Here is an 18,883-nt window from a genome sequence, read left to right as displayed (position 1 = left end):
CTATGATCCAATCTCCATTGTTGCATATTTTGGACTAGGATGGCTAAAATACATATATGTCACTGTAAGTAGGTGTCCGCTTGCTGGCCCTGTGAGAAAGTGTACCCAAGTTGCTAAGGGCATTCCGATTTCCCTTCCTCTGCTTAATGTACGTACAACGCCGAAAGCTGCCAGGCACCACTGGCTGAAGTGAGGTAGCTTCATCCTCATATTGTTGGGGACTTGAGACCCAAAGGGCTTTTTCTAAGACATCAAGTCCTGTCCATTTCAAGCATAATGATTTTCGGATTTAGAACGGTAAGACTAGAGTTTGATTCTCAGCTCTACCACCAAGTCATTGTGATTTGGATCCAGGAACTGAACATCCTTGAGCCTCAGTTTCTAGTCTAACAGGCCTTTTGATACTGATCACTTCCAGTCACCTCCAAGCCAGTTGGTTTCTTTGACAGGTCCTCTCGTGCCATGAGTTTGAGTCTTCTTATCTTATGGATGCTTTCAACTGAACACGTCTGAGTTTTCTATTCTCTTCTTACGGTGTAGGGTCCAGAGCTGAGAGCAGTCACCACTCACACTCAAGGTGTGGCCTGACGAGTGCAGAGAGGGACAGGGCTGTTTTTCCCTTCTTCTGGGTGCACGTGTGTCTGTGCAGCTGAGGGTCACGTCAGCTCTCGTGGTGGACACATTACTCTGCCGATTCAGGTCCAGCTCCTCATTGATTAATAACCCCACCTCCTCTCTTTATGTCAGTCATTATTATCCTTGTTATTATTTTAAGTTTTTAAATTCAGTTTTAAGCACGCTTGCCATCTTGGTCACTCTAGAGTCAACCTCTCTTGAATATTGTCCTGTTGGTTCTCAATTTATCCTGTTACCTTTAGGTAAAAGCAGAAACCCCAGTCTTGCCCTGATTTCCAGGAGAAATAAGGCCCCAAACAGCAAATTGTATTATTCTCTTTTTTTTGCCCATTCATCTCTGTGGGTAAATCCTCAGGGCAGGGTCACTTAACAACATTCGTGAGTTTTTATTATGTGCCGGGTGGTGTGTCCTGTTCAGTAGGGAAGATAGAAAAGAGGAAGAATACACTGCAGGGTAATAAGTGCTTGGATGGGGGGAAGTACAGGGGCTCAAACAGCAGGTAGGGACCCCAAACCACGGAACTGGAGCGGCAAGCCCGCAGCTCATGGTACAGGCTAGAGGAATATTTAGGGTTGATCCTTGGGGGATCAGTGTCTAGTTCTTCAAATTCTTTGCATTTTGAGGCCTGTGCTTCTCCCAGTCTTGCCATGCCATTAGCCAGCACCATATGAAAGGGGACCACTACATCCTGATGATTCATCCATTTCTTCATTCAATGAATACTGGAGGGTTTTCCAAGCACAGGATCATAGCATGGAACAAAAGAAACAAAATCTCTGTCCTTAGGGAGATGGCGTTCATCGTCTTTGGCCCAAACTGCTTTAGGTCATTTTGTACTTTCCTGACGGGTCCCCAGGATTCCTGGTTTCTGACTTCCTTGTTATCTGCCTATTTGTTTCTTCAGTGTAACCTTATAGCAGAGACCTAACGCTGCTTCTCTGGAGTTTCCTCACTGATATGACCCAGACTCTTTCTGGCTGTATATATGACCTTTGAAAAAATATTCTCAGCTTGGTCAGAGCCCTGAGACCTGTTACCTTCACACACATGCCTCTGGGTGCCAGCGGGTGGCCCGCCACATGGGGTTTGTTTTAGCTACACGAGTCAAAACTAGAGAGCTGAGAAGCTGAGTGGGTCCAATGAAGGGTGATTCTTGATATCAGAGTGTGTTGTGTGTGGTTCATGGCAGAACTCCATGCTGGGCTGAGAATAAAGAGAACAAGTTGCACTTTACTGGGAAAGGGAGCCAGCAAGAGCTTTGCCATGTCAGGGCCGTGTCAGATGGGCTGAGATTTTGGGCAAGGATCTGGGCTCAGGAGGGAAACCAAGCCAGAAACCCCTCTTATAGCCTGTGACGAGCAATGATTGTGATGGGAAGGGAAAAAAAAAAAGTAATAATAATGACAAACACTGACGGTGTTTACAATGGACTAAACACAGTTCTAAACACTTAGCATATATTTACTAATTTAATTTAGTTTGGGACTTTTCGGGGGGGTCTTGAAAGGATGTCATTTAAAAGAGGCTAAGATCCCTAGAGGGTCCCACTGAGGACAGACATCTCTGCAAAGGGCTCTCAGTGTTCTTCCTGTTTCTCCTAAGAATGCACCTTTATCATGCACGACTGTTATGATGCTGAAGGAGGATAAGGGAAAAATTTTGTCCTCACGGTGCAGTGTGGTGGGGAGGGGGTTTTAACTTCTGTAAACCTTTGCTACAGCTGCTCCTTGCATCCAGGTGGGAGGGCAGACATGACCTGCTGCTATCAGGCTGAGGAGGATAATGAAACCAATAAAAATTATGAAGAGTCCATGAACCAGACTAGTCTTTGCTCTCCTCTTTGTTGTCCTGGAACCCCAGGGAAGCCATTGCATCAGTGGAGGTGCTGATAGTGGAAACGCTATAGGGAAGGCAGAAACTGAGCTGATAGGGCTTCTTTCACAAATGTGCAAGTGGTCCTGCATTTACACGCTGCAGCCTCGTAAGTCTCCTGGAGAACAGGCCATGCCTTCTGCTGCTTGGAATTTTCCATGGCATTTGACTGTGGGAGAAATCTGTTGACTTGAGTTCAAGGGTGGGCTTCTTTTCCCAGTGGGAGTTGGGTAAGATGACCTGAGGGGCTCTGTGGGTTTCTCTGAGACTGAGTTCCAATGGATGAGTGAAAGAAACTTACTCTCAGCAGGTAGGGGGGGCTCATTAAATATGTGTTAAATAAAAGCCCTCTTCCTGACTGGACGCTGAATTATAAAATCAGGGTCAAAAGGGCATCTGAGAGTTACCTTGCTCAAGCAGTGTTACTTACTTTCAGCCTTTTCTAGGCAAAGAGGAGAGAGAGTCCGAAATCCCCTAGTAGGCAATTCACACAGTCTGAGGAACTGGGCTCCTGGCCTGAAGGACGTCGGTAGTGTTGTCCTTGTAAGCAGGGATACTTGTAGGCATGGGGATCACCTACTGAAGAATATTTGGATCCACCCGTGCATCAGCAAGGTTCCTACTGCAGAGAAAGGAAGACACAGAAAGATACTGCCCGCAAAGGCTTACTTTTCTTCCTTCCCTCCTGGTTGACCAGGGTTCTTGGCCTTTCCCAATCAGTAGAAATTGACCAGAGGCCAGACAAGAAATTCAGGCAAGACTTTATTGGGGCGCCTGTTGCAGCAGCAGGGAGCCCAGAACAAACAATAGGTTCCCTTGCTCACTCCCTGAGGGGGGCAAGATTATTCCTTATATGGGGTGAGGGTAGGGGTGTGTCCAGGGGTCAGGCCCGAGGGGTGGCTTAGGTGTTTTGCCCACCCCTTAGGTGGTGTTGTGTGCAGGGGGCATGCGCAGTACCCTGCTTTTGCTCCTGACACCCTGTTTTTGCCCCAGGCTCTTCAAAAGTGGCAGCTGGGTTTTTTTGGTCACTTTGTATCTTTTGGGTCCAGAATTTGCCCCACCTGTGCATGCATACAATTATTTTTGGTCCCACACAGTTTCTTTCTATTTTGTTGCTCAAGGAGAGGTGTGTCCAGGGGAAAGCATTGCAGCACTGCAGCAAAGGGACCCAGGTCCCAGCCTGTCTCAGTTGGGCTGTGGATCCTCCAGGCTTCCTGACTTGCGAGAAGCGTAAACTGAATCCACAATCAGCTCTTAATTCACAGGTCTACAATTATTGTCCTTGCTGATCTCCTGAAAACTTTTTCTCAAGCTCTTTCATTAATGGACATTAGCCTTAAAGTTTTGTACTCTCTAGAAAGCAGCCTTGCTCTGTTCAAGAGATCTGGTTATAACGTTGGACATATCTGCCTTTGAATCCAGTCCCATGTGACTTTGAGCAAATTCTCCTTTGTGAGCCTTAGTTTCATTATCTCTAAATGTGGAATGAATACCACCTTCTTGGACTGCTGGGAAGGAAAAGAGATGATATTCAGTATGGGGCACCTAGTAGGCATTCAGTAAATATTTGTATTAATAAATATTCAATATTTGTGATAAATATCCAATAAATATTTCCTTCCTCATTGCTGCCTTAAGTTTTGTTTCCCACTCTGGCATTCTGTGTCTTTGTCATTTTTAGGCAGAGCTGAGCATAATGAGCCTGTTGAAAGCTCAGTAGCCTGTCTCTGGCTCTAGATTGCTTTTGCCTTTCCCGCTAAAAAAGAAGCCTCCCCTCCTGGTTCCTTGTTGATTTTCAGAGGCACGACTGTTTGACAAACCATTTCAGGTGCTGTCTGCAGGCTGCCTAATGAGTTCTCATCTTTCACATCACTGACTGTTCAACCGATTTAGGGAAAAGTGCCCCCCGCTGATGTGTAAGAAACAGATGCTGCATAATTGTTCTGTATCTTTTTTTCCTTTTCTTTTCCTCTATCTCCAGTTCTGTGTAAGCTTTCCCAGGAGATCTGATGGTTTCCCTTACCATTTCTCTACTGGGAGTATATTCTAATGATGCAATTTACTGCTAATTAAGGTATTATCTTAGTTAATATTTATGGGTATTTTTTCTTAGTGTTTGTTGCTGTTTCATCTAATGTTTATAATTTAATGGGCTGGCTTCCTATTTCCAGATGACTTTAAACCTTGAAATGCTATTAGCTTGTCCTTAAACATCACCTCTATTTCTCCCTGGTTTGATAGCTCTTCCTTCTTGCCCTTCCTTCGTAAGGTGGTAACTAGAAGTGCCTGTGGAGCTGTGGTTGACCTGGTCCATAAGTGCCTTCAGCAAACTTCTCTAGCTGTGCGATTCAAAACGGCAGCACTTCAGTAGAACCTGTGCGTTTTGTAATCAATCCAGTTTTCTCCATGGACTCACATGGTTTATATCTTGGAACAGCAAAATACGCATTTGAATCCTGGGCTCCCAGGGCTGTATGGGACCTGAAAGGAGATCCAGGCCGAATCCCTATCTGATGCTTTGCTTGACTACCTTAGGCAACATAGAGATATCAGAACCTCTCACCTGCTTGTGTGCTCTGGACAGGCTAGAAAAAGAGAGGAGTGTGGTGCTGAATTCAAGAGACAGATTTCATTTTGGCGAATAAGTCTGCTGTTGTGCTAATTTCAGAAGAGCAGACTTTGTTGTTGCTTTTGTTAGATTAGAATGTGTTGACTATTGCCAGTCAGTGAGACTTGGTGGTCCCTTGGTGATTTGTGGATAAAGCCTTAAACACTCTGTTACATATGTATTGCGTGTCTACGCGTGTGTCTGGTCTTCCCCAGAGTTGCAAGAGGAACTCGGTCATAGTGATTCAATTAATCCTGTTTTGTAACTAGGATGGAAAAGTTCAAGGGAAACTCAGCTGCCTCTGCCAAAACCCAGAAACTTGATGCTAAGGAGCTGCATAATTGTGGCCGTTATTTTAGGTGTAATTATTTAAACCAAGGATTCCTGTCTTCTCTGGAAATGCATTTCTATCCTGATCTATTCCACAAAGGATTTGAGACAGCTCAAATATTTCTTTTCATTACACAACAGCCCTTTTCCTCAAGGAGCTGAATGGAATATATTTATTTTTCAAATTAGCATAAATTAAATTGTGTTTTGAACATTTTTTAAAAATTAGAAGGGACATGCAGTAGGAAAAGCTCTGGAATTGGAATCAGATAACCTGGCCTCTTCTCTCAGTTTCACTGATGAATAAGAGCTGTATGGCTTTGGATAAGTCATTCTGATTTTACATCTGTAAAATGGGGAAAGTCATCCAGATGATATAATAGTAACAGCTTCCACTTATTAATTATTACAGGTTTCACGTATGTATTATAGCTCTAAATCCCTCTGTGTCCCTGCAAAATGTGTTATGATGTCCCCTGGTTTAAAGATGAGAAAAACGTAGGCTGAGGGAGGTGATGTGACATGTCCAAATAAGTCCAAATAAGAAAATAAGTGATAAAAATGAGGGCATTATGGCTCTTTCCATGATGCCAGGGTGTCTGTAGGTAGAGGGAGGAGGTGATGAATGAGATTCTGTTCATCATGTTTTCTTCATTCTCATGGAGAGATGGTCAATGATGTAGTTGCTGCCTCAGCGCAGGGACAGTCACCTCACTGGGGCCACTGAGCCCCTGCCTCACTTACATTCACAGTTTATAAGCTTGTTCTAGCTCTACAACTTGTTTCTGACTTGTGCAACTGAAGAAATAAAGGTTTGTGTTAAGATAACCTGGGTTCAGCCCCAGCTCCACTTGTGTCAGTTATCTAAACTTAATGGCTTAAAACAGTACACATTGATCATCTCATAGTTTCTGTAGCTCAGAAGTCCAGGCATGGCTGAGTTGGGGCCTGTACTCAGAGTCTCAGAGGGTGCAGTCAAGGTACCTGCCAAGGTGTATTATCATACGGATGCTTGGCTGGAGAAGAAGACACCTCCAAGCTCATTCAGATTGCTGGCAGAATTCATTCCTTGGTGGTTTATGGAAGCCTTGACTTCTCCCTGGTTATTGGCTAGAGGTCACCCGAAGGTCCTAGGGGTCGCCTGCCGTTCCCTGCCAAGTGGCCCTTTCCATAGGCCATTCACAACACAGCAGCTTACTTCCTTGAAGCCAGCAGGAGAGCTGGAGTGAGCTGGCTGGGGAAGTGGAGTCTTACAAGGTGGACATCCCGTCTCCTTTGAGGTATTCTGTGGATTAGAAGCAGGTCACAGTTCCTGTCCACATTCAGGGAACTCCCAGAGTTGGTTTGGAGTTTTCTGTGGGAGCTGTGGCTATTTTTCCTTTTACTAAAGGGCGGCCTTTGAGCTGGGAAGCTTTGGTCATTCGTGGAGCTTCAAAAGAGTGCAGAGTTAGGGGACGGTGATACCCGCCTGGGTGATCACGTTAGCAAATCAATTCGGTGCATCAATGTTGATGTTAAATCTTGTAACACTGAACTGATGTTTGGAAAGTCCTTTACGTTTTTTGAATTTTCTTACTTGTTACATTGGGATCTTAATTCCTTACCGTATGGGGTTATGGTAAGATAATGGATGTCAAAAGGGCTATTTGTGAACGCTCACATAATACACGTAGTCAGTCACCTTCCTGCCCAGATTCTAGATTCCCACCCGCATCAGCTTCTGAGAGGTGGCATGGCGCCAGCTTCTTTTCCAGGAATTCATCTGCCCCTGCCCCACGAAAATAAAAATGCAGACACTTTCTGGTGTGATGAAAAGTAATGCAATGATTTGCACATTTGCGTTGCTTAAAAATCAACAGGAACCATTGTAAAGAGTCTTCCGAGCGTCTTTTAAAAGGACTGACATATCATCATTTTGCTAGGAGTTTTCATCTCTTTTTCATTCTATCTTGTAATTTTCCTTCTGAACCATTTAGTGAAAAAAAAAGTTTAAAAAGCAGCAGGAAAAGAAAGTCTTAAGAAAACACTCCCATGCTCCACAGTTAGGCAGAGGTTTCTGAAATGGTCACTTCCTGCCTAATTCGGGCCTTGCATCCTTATTCAGGTGCCTGGGTTAGGAATCCTTGGTTAAGAAAAGAGGACCATAATGATATCTTCTGTAAACATATGCTCACTTCTAAAGGGATTCTTATTATTACCAGAATACTTATAATTTTCATCTCAAGGATTGGCTGAATTAGATGGTTTAGTTCTTGAAGGTTCCAAATCTCAACATGTTCGCTCTGACAAATGGTGGATGGACTTGCCTTTAGTTGTTACTCCTTATGCTTGTGAAATTAGATGGTTTGGCTTATTTTTGACTATTACAGTTTTCCAGATTCCTCCTGGGGCTCCCATGAACAATGATTAGCAATTTTTATTGTACTTTTATGTATAATAGTAGCTAACTTTCACTGTCACATTCAAATTACACATTTTTGAGGAAGACATTGGTACCTACACTTGCCTTCACCAATTCCTCTATATTTCATAGGTTTAGTGGTCTCATTTATCTATGCATGGATCACTCTTAATGCCCATTCGAGTTATCTAATTGCTAGGTTTGATTTCTTTAGAAGAATCTTAATGTAGTCACTAAATCAGAATCCCCAAACAAAGACAACAGTATTTTAAATGAATCTCTTAAATTTTATTTTACGTTTTGGAAAGCATTCTCTCACAAAACTTCTTCTAAGAGCCAGTTGTGTGCAGGCATTCTGCTTGATGCTAGAGTACAAGGAGAACTATAATCACATAGCATTGGCTATAAGTTCCCTGGGGCAATGGCTTTGTTTTACTCATCTTTGGGTACACCAAATACAAGCACTTACAACACACTAATAATAATGAAAGGAATAGGTGATATTTTATAGAATTATTGATAAAATGCTCTGGAACCAGATGGTTTTAGTGCTGAGTTATTTCAGAATTAAAATGGACAGATATGTAAATCATTTTCTATTGCATAGAAGTGCATAGGAAGCATTTTTTGTTGTGTAGGGGAGGAGGCCCATCCTCCAAACTCCTTCCATATGTTTGTGTGAGTTCTTGTACGAGGCATGACCCACATCCCATAATATAAACTGAAATGGACATATAATTGCCTTCCTTGGACCCAGAAACTGGGCCTTGTACAGGCAGCCATACCAGAGTTTTGAATCTGAATCAGTGGAGCAAAGAAGCAGGGGCAGTTTAGAATAAGTAGTCTGGAATGCTGGGAGTGGCACCTGGGGTCCAATGATAGCAGTGTCAGTGACCATGGCAAGGCACTGGCTATAGTCTGGTATACCCAGCTTCCCTTGGTTTACAGGATTGGTCTTCTAGCTTTATTATTAATCCTATGGACTGTCCACTACCTTACTTACAGAGGCTTACAAATGGAAGCCCCTGGAATTCTCCCATTCTGTTAAGAAAATTAATCCAAAACAATACTCCATCTTTGGAGGGAATTTGCAGTGATTCGTTTTTTTCATCAAAGGAGTGAAAATATGGAGGTGAAATTCCTATGATATTACATTTAATTCTCTAAAATAAACAATGCACAATATGAATAGATATTGTGAAATTTTTAGAGCAATGCAATACTTATAGTATACAAAAGAAAACTGTAGCCATTCTCACTAATTGATACAAAAATCCTAAATAAAATGGTAGCAAACTGAATACAATAATACATCAAAAGAATCATTCATAATGACTAAGTATGGCTTATTCTGGGAAAATGAAGGTTGTTCTTTTATTAATTCCAGGATGGAAAGAAATTGATTAATATAATAAATCATAACTCTAGGTAAAAGAACAAAGAGCTATATGATAATTTTAGTAGATAGTGAAAGGGCATTTAATAACATGCTATTCTAGATTTTAAAATATAAATATTAAGAAACTAAGAATAATTTTTTTCAATGTGGCAAAAATGAACTATTCAAAAATAAACACTATGATACTTAATAATGAAACATTAGGCTCATTGCCACCAAAATCAGTAACAAGATATATTTATATAACTTTTTTCTGGAAGTTCTGGGCCATACAATAAGACATTGAACAGAAATAAAAGATTATTGCAAAGGAAGACACAAAGACATCACTATTTGTACATGTTTATATTCCTAGAAAGCCTGAAAATATCAACTATAAAAAACTCCTAGAAGTAATGAGTTAAGTAAAATATCTGTATATGAGATAAATATATAAAATTAATAGATTTTCTCTATATAATAAACAGAATATTGGGCAATATGATAGAGAAAAATATCTAACGTACAACTATAACAAAAACAATACAAGTAGTAGCAATTTTAAAAAGCATGAAGGAACTATTTAACAAATTATAGGAGTCATAAAGAATATTTGGATAAATGAAAAGACATAGCATGTTCTGTATTCTTTTCTTTTTTTTTTTTTTGCATGTTCTGTATTCTTGAATGAGAACACCAACTAGTACGAATATGTCTTATCTTCTCATAGACACTGTGCTCAGTTCTTCCTAAGTCTTGTCAAGTAGGAGATACATAGTGAGGCCTGATCATAGACTAGTCATCATTACCTTGTTGCAATACAAGTACCGTAATATAACTTATGGACAATATAGCACTGTGAGCCTGCAGGCAGAATAGGAATCTATACTCAGGACCCAGACATCAGATTCAGATGTGGCTTACTAACAACAGTTTTTGAAACCACATAAAGTCTCAGAATGACGCAGGGAGAGATAAGAGACTTGATGACCTCCCACTTGGGTGTTTCTGCTCCCTGTCTGTACCTCACCAAGGACAGGCAGACAACCACTGCTTGTACTCAAGGAAACTGGTAGAGACTCAGGAAACCCCAATCAGGTTGATATCCTTGAGTAAACAGGGTAATGGTTTATGGGCGTGTCACCTTTACAGGTGTACAGGGATCCACACTCAAAAGGGTCCTGCACTTTGTTTAATGCTACGCTGTCATGATTGTGAAATTCTTAATAATTTTTGAACAAGGGGACCTGCATTTTCATTTTTCACTGCATATCATTGTAAAACTTAACTTGTATGAGATGTCAGATTCATCTTTGTCTGTTCTCAAGCCCAGCTGCTGCAGGAAAAATTCAAATTTAATGCTCTCTCAGTTAAAATTCTCCTTTTGGGCCCCCACCCACCCCACATACCTTGGAGAGAAACCACATGTCCTTTATGGACATGTATTCTGTAAGATTCTGGCTTTTGCAAGAGACAGAGATGAAGGACACAGTCACCATTCTCAAGATGCCCACTCATGTTGGAGTGAAGTGATAGGAACACAAACACATATGGTACAAGGTGAATGTGTGCACAAGAGAAGTGTAAACCAAGAATTCTGGGAGAAGTAGAGGAGCAATTAACTGCTTTTCATGGAGATATAGTGTTTATTCTGGTCTCCAAGGATGAATAGCAATAAACAGGTAGAAAAGCTTGGAGAGGGCAATTCCAGGCAAGGGAAGAGTATAAATGGAAGGTCATGAAAGAAGAGTGCATTTCAAGAACAGCTGGAGTTCATGGTGACTAGAAGAGGGAAACGGGGTGAGAATAATGGGTAGAAGATGCTACTGAAGAGGTAGGTTGGGGTAGATTGAGGAGGTTTGCATGTCTCTTTGCAGGCAATTTGGATTCTATCTCATAGACAATTAGGATGATTTGAAATATTTTTCTTTTTTTTTAATTATAAAAATAAAAATTCCAAACATACAGTAAAGTTGGAAGTATTTGACAGTGAGCACTTCAATACTCACCACCTAGATTCTATCATTAACATATCATCACACTTTTTAAAATCACATAGCTCTGAAAGGTTTTTAGTGAGGAAGAAGAACCAATACAAAGGGTATGGAAGATAGACTGGAGGTAGAGAAATGTGTGGGAAGGGATCAATTAGGAGTCACTTCCTAAGTTACACACAACACAGCATAAGAATCTCAAATGAAGAGTGGTTTCCCTGGGTTCAAAAATACTCATATTACAGTATTTCCCCTCAAATCTTTATAGACATTGCTTTATTATCATCTGACATTTTGGTGTTTCAGAGTAAAAATCTGAGGCCAGTTTGAATTTTGTTCCTTTAGAGATAACTACTTTTTTTTTCTGCTGGATGTTTTTAGGACTTTCTCCATTAACTATATAATCAAAAACATTTCAGATATCTGGGTTTAGGATTGTTTTTCTTGATTTTGCTAGACCAAATATTCAAAATATAGTCAAAAATTTCTTTTAGCTCTGGGAAGCTTTCTTCAGTTATGTCTTTGATTATTTTTTTCTTACTCAAGATTCCTGGAAGCATCCAATATTCCTAGATTGCATTGTTATTTTCTTCTGTTTTTTATTTCCCTAATAAGTTAGAACTTTTTGCTCTTCTCCTTTGAGTTCTTAGGGACCTCAGGTTTCCCTTCATATGTGTGTCTTGATTTTTCAGCGTCAATCCTTTTTCTAATAGAGAGATCATTTCTGTTATTACTTTCTAATTTTGCCTGACTCCTGCTTTAATCTCAGCTAATTGTCTTGTACCTCATACTGTTATCCTTTTACTTTTCCCTTCTGTCCTTTCCTTTTAGTTTTTAAATTTCTTTATTATAATAATAGGTTTTTTTTGGCCACACTGCGAGGCATGTGGAACTTCCTCGACCAGGGATTGGACCCGTGCCCCCTGCAGTGGAAGCATGGAGTCTTAACCACTGGACCACCAGGGAAGTCCGTTATTTTTGTTTTATAGAAGTTTTATGATTAAAAATCTTCCACAGTTCCCCATTTCCTAGAGGACACAGTGCAATTTTTGTAATATGTCACTTACGGTTTTTTGTAGTTGGGCCCCACTCATTGTTTCCCTGTACACACATGCTGTGCTTCAGGCACTCTAGATATTCTTTTACACCTCTATACCTTTGTTCATGCTGCCCCTTCTGATTGGAATGCCTTCTTTTCTCACCTCCATCAGGAAAATCGCTACTCACCCTGAGTCAACAAATAGTGACTCCAATGCCATTGTTTTAGCAAAGGCTTCCATTATTTCTCTGCTTGATTATTTGCTCTTCTATGCTTCCATGATATAATGATCGGAGGACTCAGTTACAGTTGTGTGGATACATTGTCTTCTCTAATAAATTGTTAGAAGAATGTCATTTTGAAGGTATACAGTATATAGTATAATAGCTGGTATGAATTCAGTCAATAAATATTTATTAAACAACCAGTCTATGACAAACACTGTGCTAGGCACTTGGGATATATGGGTGAACAAGACAAAGTTTCTGACTTCTTGAAACTCACAGTTCAGTGAAGGGATGATAAATGACTAGTAAACAAATAAATAATTTCAGATGGTGACCCAAGGCTGCCACTTATAAAATGTTGGACGAACTAAATTTCTTGAATGAATGTTTGGTGCTAGTACAGAAGAAAGAAATACAATCTTTGTAGCCATTATCTTTGGCTTCAGAGCATTTAATAATCAGAAAAATTTCAGCACTATACCATTAGCATTTTTTAAAGCTCATGTGTCTGTGGGTCAAGTCAGTTCTAGGCTGGGCTCAGTTAGGTGTTTGAACTGGGTTCACTCATGTGTCTGTGACTGGCTGGGGTTAGCTGATCTAGGCTGGGCTTGGTTGGGGAAGCTCATCTTTCTTTTGCAACAAGCATGATAGTTCTGGCAAACCCGAATAAGCAACCCTGTTTCAAGTCTTTGCTTGTGTCTTATCTGCTGCCATCCCGTTTACGAAGCCTAGTCACTTGGTTAAGCCCAGAGTCAGAGCGTAAGGAGGTATACCCCACCCAAAGCAGGAGACACTGCCAAGTTACACGGCAAAGGGTGGAGATTTATAATCCCGTTACTGGCTAGGTAATGAAGAGTTGGAACAATAGTCTAGTCTGTGTCAGGTCTCTTGATGTACATGACATCATGTGACAAGGATTAGAGCCTGATAAATCCTCAAGCCAGTACTTGGGTAAATGTTTTGACTTTTCCTTACCCTTTGTCTTTCCTTTATGCAGCCTGCCTACCCCTGACACCCCATTCCTGCACCTCACCACCAACATATCATTCACTTGGTCTTGGTTCATTTATTTACTCAGTGATGTTGTGACTTCAAGCATCTGCATCTTTTGCTTGGGAGGTATTTTGTTTTGTTTTCTTCTTTTCTGTGTGTGTGTGTGTGTGTGTGTGTGTGTGTGTGTGTGTGTGTGTGTGTGTGTGTGTGTGTGTGTGTGTGTGTGTGTGTGTGTGTGTGTCTTGGGCTGCTCTGCTGTACAGCAGGGCAGAAGTACCAAAACATTAATGCCAGACAGGAGTTTGTGTGTAAATATCCCAATTCCCTCACTCAAAGGAGAGCGATATCTGAAGTGTATCTTCCACCACATCCCCAGAGTTTCCAATGGAATCAAACTCCTTGTTTGGCAATAAACCCTTCAGTGACTATCTCACGTCTCCCCACCCCTGCTGGTGTTTCCTGGGATCATTCTCAGATAACCTACTTGCACACAAATCCTTGTCTCAGGATCTGCTTCCGTGGGACGCCAAGTAAGGAAACATTTATTGTAAGTCTACCGTGAGCAGAAGGCAGCCTGGAAGTCCACTCTTAGGCTAATAAGTGAATCCTGAGAAGTTGTATTATTGCTGATATCAGTGTATAGAAAGAAATCAAATGCGTAGTGGAAAGAACATGGGGCTTTGTTTGCAATCGGACAAACCTGGGCTCCAGAATTTTCTCCACAACTTACTTTCCTGCCCTTCCTGAGTCTTGTCAACTGTAAAATGGAGATAATGCCCATCTCACAGTGTGAGACGTTGCAATAACCCATTTAAGCGCTCTCCACTGTGCCTTGCACATAATGGGTATTCAGTGAGTAGTAGCTCGGGGAATTTGAAGGCAAGGTAACCAGGCAGTTTCCATGAGAAAGTAGCTCTGATGCTGTCCCACATTCCAAGGTTCTGCTTTCCTCCTTTTCCTATCATTCCATTCTCCCTATAATTCTCCACCCATCAAGAGGACTAACTAGCATCATGGATCTGAGGTTGTTCCAGAAACTCCTGTTTAGAATTGGGCCAAGTAATTTGCCTCTTTGTCCTTTGATTTCCTTATTTCTATAAGAGGGATTATAACACCTAATTTAAAAGTTGTTGTAAGGATTAATTGTAACGATATATTTAAGAGGTTCAGCCCACAGCCTGGCAGAGAAAATGCTCAGTAAGTGGCATCAATTAACATTTCCTTTAAAATAACGGCAGCATTTATACAGCATTGTGAGTAGGCAGTCTCTCATTTAATCCTCACGACAAGTGCCTGGGGCAGGTATTATTATTATTATCATCAGACCCGTTTTACAGAAAAAGAAGCTAAAGCTCAGGGAAGCCAAGAGACTCACCCAGGATCACTCAGCCAGTACTGGGCGTCAGAAACAAATCTTCCCTTTCAACAACCGTATTCTTTCCCTTTCACTTTATCTTCCTCCCGCTATCCTGGTTATTTATTCTCTGTGTTGCCTGGTACAAGTTCCCCAAAGACAGGAATAGATTTATTTTCCCCACAGATTCTGGGGCTCCACTCAGGGAACTTGGTTATTGAGAAAGGAATTAAATAATTGTCAGGGGAAAAGACAGCTTGTAGGAGAATGTGATAAATCCAACTGAGAATGTGCCGAGGGTGAAGACACATGTGAAGCTGGCACCAGAGCACAGGCCTTTAGGCTGTTGCTTAATAATATTAACAACTAATATTTGTCTAGCATTTTACAGTTGTCAAAGTACTTCCTGATGTTAAGTCTCACTTGATTCTCACAACAGCCCTGTGCTCTGCGGTAACTTCCTTTTTCACAATATTTTTACTGAGCCTCGGATAGGATAAGGGATTGGTTAAAACAACCCAGCCAGTAAATGTTAGAAGCAGAGAATCTGGGAGGGTATGGAAACCAGATCTTCTGCTGTCTAATAACAACTAGAATTTGCAACGTGCTAAGCAGTTAAAGCACGTTCACAAAGAGCATCCCAGTTTTTACAGTTACAAAGGGATTATCCCCGTTTTATGGAGGAGGACACAGGTTCAAAGAGGTAAAAGGACTTGCCCAAGGGTACTGTTGACAACTGCCGGAGTCGGGTTTCAAGCAGGGGTCCTTCGACTACAAAATCTCTCCACCACTCAACCCTGCCGGACCCTAATGCCGCCTCCCTAATCAAATTGAAGAAATCACTTTTCTTGATCTATTCCCAGCTTCTCAGGGAAAACCTTCCTTTTTGCCCCTTTCCCCTCTTTAGACCTTAGTCACGATGGGAACAGTCCTCATAAGGAGCGGGAGAGAGGCCAGGTGGAAGGCCTTAGCCGGAGCCCAGCTCATCCAATTTGCTAATGAAGATCAGCTGAGCTTGAGTTTTTCTCCCTCTGACAGGAGCAGGGAGGCATCTCCCTGAGTTAAAAATGCGGCTTCAGTAGCAGATATTTCTCACAAACCAGGAACCCATGTGGCTTCCTGCGCAGGATGGAGTCTCCCAGGGTGAGCATCTATTCACCTGATGTCCATCCACCTCTCTCCATCCACAGGGAAATGTGGGAATGAAGACAGGGAGGAGGTGGGAATGGAGGCTATGTCTCACCTCTTCCCAATGAGAAACAGCTCCCTGCTTGTAAATAGCAGAGAATCTGGGGGAAGACCAGGCTTTGGTGCCACATCAAGCCAGGGAACTTCTATATCAGTTGCAGAATCTGTTTATTTTTCTTTACTTGTATTGCAAACTTATAACAAGCTGAGAAAAAAGCAGACCTCTCCTTTTTGTTTTTTTCAGCTGGCCTCTCACTCTCTTCCCAACAATGTCTGGGTTTCCCTCAAAGCTACCAAGTGCTAATTTGAAAAATATGTTACCAACAAGTGGGAGAAAAGCAGGCATCCTATGTGAAATGCCCTCTAGGGCGTGGAGGAACTCCCAGAGAGAGAGAGAGAGAGAGAGCGCGCGCGCACGCGCACGCCCATGCGCCAGGGCTGCGTGCTCTCTGAGCAGCAGGAAGAAATGGGAGCGACTAAGACAGAAGCTCACTTATAGCTTGGTGACATCTTGGGCGGCTGGATGAAACCCTCCGTTGCATTTAAGGTACTACACAAATCTCATTGTTGATATTATTCGTTGCATTTCTCAGAGTCGCTTGTAGGATACCTTTTTTTTTAACATCTTTATTGGAGTATAATTACTTTACAATGGTGTGTTAGTTTCTGCTTTATAACAAAGTGAATCAGCTATACATATATCCCCATATCCCCTCCCTCTTGTGTCTCCCTCCCACCCTCCCTATCCCACCCCTCTATGTGAACACAAAGCACCGAGCTCATCTCCCTGTGCCGTGCGGGCTGCTTCCCACTAACTATTTTACATTTGATAGTGTATATATGTCCATGCCACTCTCTCACTTCGTCCCAGCTTACCCTTCCCACTCCCCGTGTCCTCAAGTCCGTTCTCTACGTCTACGTCTTTATTCCTGTCCTGCCCCTAGGTTCTTCATGACCTTTTTTTTTTTCCTCTTAGATTCCATATATATGTGTTAGCATACGGTATTTGTTTTTCTCTTTCTGACTTACTTCACTCTGTATGACAAACTCTAGGTCCATCCACCTCACTACAAATAACTCAGTTTCGTTTCTTTTTATGGCTGAGTAATATTCCCTTGTATATACATGCCACATCTTTTTTATCCATTCATCTGTCAATGGACACTTAGGTTGATATTATTCACTGCATTTCTCAGAGTCACCTGTAGGATACTTCTTAAGAAAAATTTATTTTAGAGGTAATTACTAAAAAATACTTGCTTCTGCTGAAGAGTTTGTATGTTTCCTCCTCATGGATGAAAAGACCTGTGTCACACGTTACGTTTCCGGGCTTGCTTTGTCTGCCAGGAAGCTTAGAACAAAAATTACAGCTCAAACAGAGCTTTGGTAGAGATCGCATCACCAGCTTAACCGTAGTTTTTTTACCTCATGACTTGTCTCTCATATTCTAATGCAATTCCTTTCTTTCTTTTCCCTTTCTTTCTTTCTTTCTCTCTTTTTTCTCTCTCTCTCCCTTCCTCTCTCCGTTTCCCTCTTTCTTTATGATTTAAAAATGAATATTTTACCATTCTATGTATGTTATATGAATGGCCTCAGATTCTTCGTGGAATAAGACAATATATATAAGTAAATACACACATAAAAAACCTTCCTGGAACAAACTTCGGATGAGAAAAATTAAGGGGATGAAGGAGCAATGGAAGGAAAGCCTGAAATTGACTTCAGGTTTTTTCCTCATCTACATCAAATTCCATCACCTCATTCCCAGCTGCTAACAGTTTTGAGAGAGGCACCATGGATACGGAGAGAACCTTCAGGATGCGGCTAACAGGAGTGGTTTCTGGTGGGTGGCTGCTCTGCAGATCACCAAACCCTAAGGGCATACAATTCAATTTGAACATTTCAGAGAGAACTTCCGCTGGGTTCTTCCCATGGTGGTCCGATTTTTAAAAAAATTGAAGTATAGTTGATTGACGATATTATATTAGTTTCAGGTGTACAACAGTGTTTCAATAATTTTATAGAGTATACTCCATTTAAAGTATACTCCATTATAAAATAATGGCTGTAATTCCTTGTGCCGTACAATATATCCTTGTGGCTTATTTATTTTGTACATAGTAGTTTGTATCTCTTCATCCCCTACCCCTGTCTTGCCCCTCCTCGCTTCCTTCTCCCCAGTGGTAACCACTAGATCTCTGTATCTGTGAATCTGTTTCCATTTTGTTTTAGTTTTTAGATTCCACATATAAATGATAACATAGAGTATTTGTCTTTCTCTGACTTGCTTCACTAAGCATAATACCCTCTAGGTCCATCCATGTTGTTGCAAAATTTCATTCTTTTTTATGGCTGAGTAATATTCCTGTGTGTGTGTGTGTGTGTGTGTATCGCATCATCTTTATCCATTCATTTGTTGGTGGACACTTAGTTTGCTTCTGTATCTTGGCTACTGTAAATAATACTGCTGTGAACATCGGGGTGCATGTTACCTTTGTGAATGAGTGTTTTCATTTTCTTTGATATAGACCCAGGAGTGGAATTGCTGGGTCATATGGTAGTTCTATTATTAGTTTTTTGAGGAAACTCCATGTTGTTTTGCATAGCGGCTGCACCAATTTACATTCCCACCACAGGGCACGAGGTTTCCTTTTTCTGCACATCCTCACCAACATTTGTTATTTGTGGGGCAGTCTGATTTTTCTGCAGTACTAGAAAGAGTATGGGATTTAGAGGCCAAAGACTATAACATTTCTGGATCCAACTGTGAGGACTTGGGCCTGACCTCTCATTTTCTGCAGAGGGGAAAATAATAACAACTCTACAGAGTTAATTTAAGTATCAAGTGAAAATGAAGATGAA

The 18,883-nt window shown here is 41.4% G+C and overlaps 1 protein-coding gene across 1 annotated transcript in view; it reads left to right on the top strand.

Moving 5' to 3' along the window:
• TMEM38B (transmembrane protein 38B) overlaps positions 1-16,550 on the top strand; it is a 274,182-nt gene extending 257,632 nt beyond the window's left edge. Inside the window, exon 9 of the transcript XR_009519837.1 lies at positions 16,266-16,550. The gene's annotated coding sequence lies outside the window, so the exon portion shown is untranslated. The remainder of the gene's footprint in view (positions 1-16,265) is intronic.
• The last annotated feature ends 2,333 nt before the right edge of the window (positions 16,551-18,883 follow it).

The sequence above is a fragment of the Delphinus delphis genome, chromosome 6 (genome assembly GCF_949987515.2).
Source record: "Delphinus delphis chromosome 6, mDelDel1.2, whole genome shotgun sequence".
Taxonomy (NCBI): domain Eukaryota; kingdom Metazoa; phylum Chordata; class Mammalia; order Artiodactyla; family Delphinidae; genus Delphinus; species Delphinus delphis.
The sequence above is the reverse complement of the archived record's forward strand: the minus strand, read 5'-3'. Positions and strand labels throughout refer to the sequence as shown.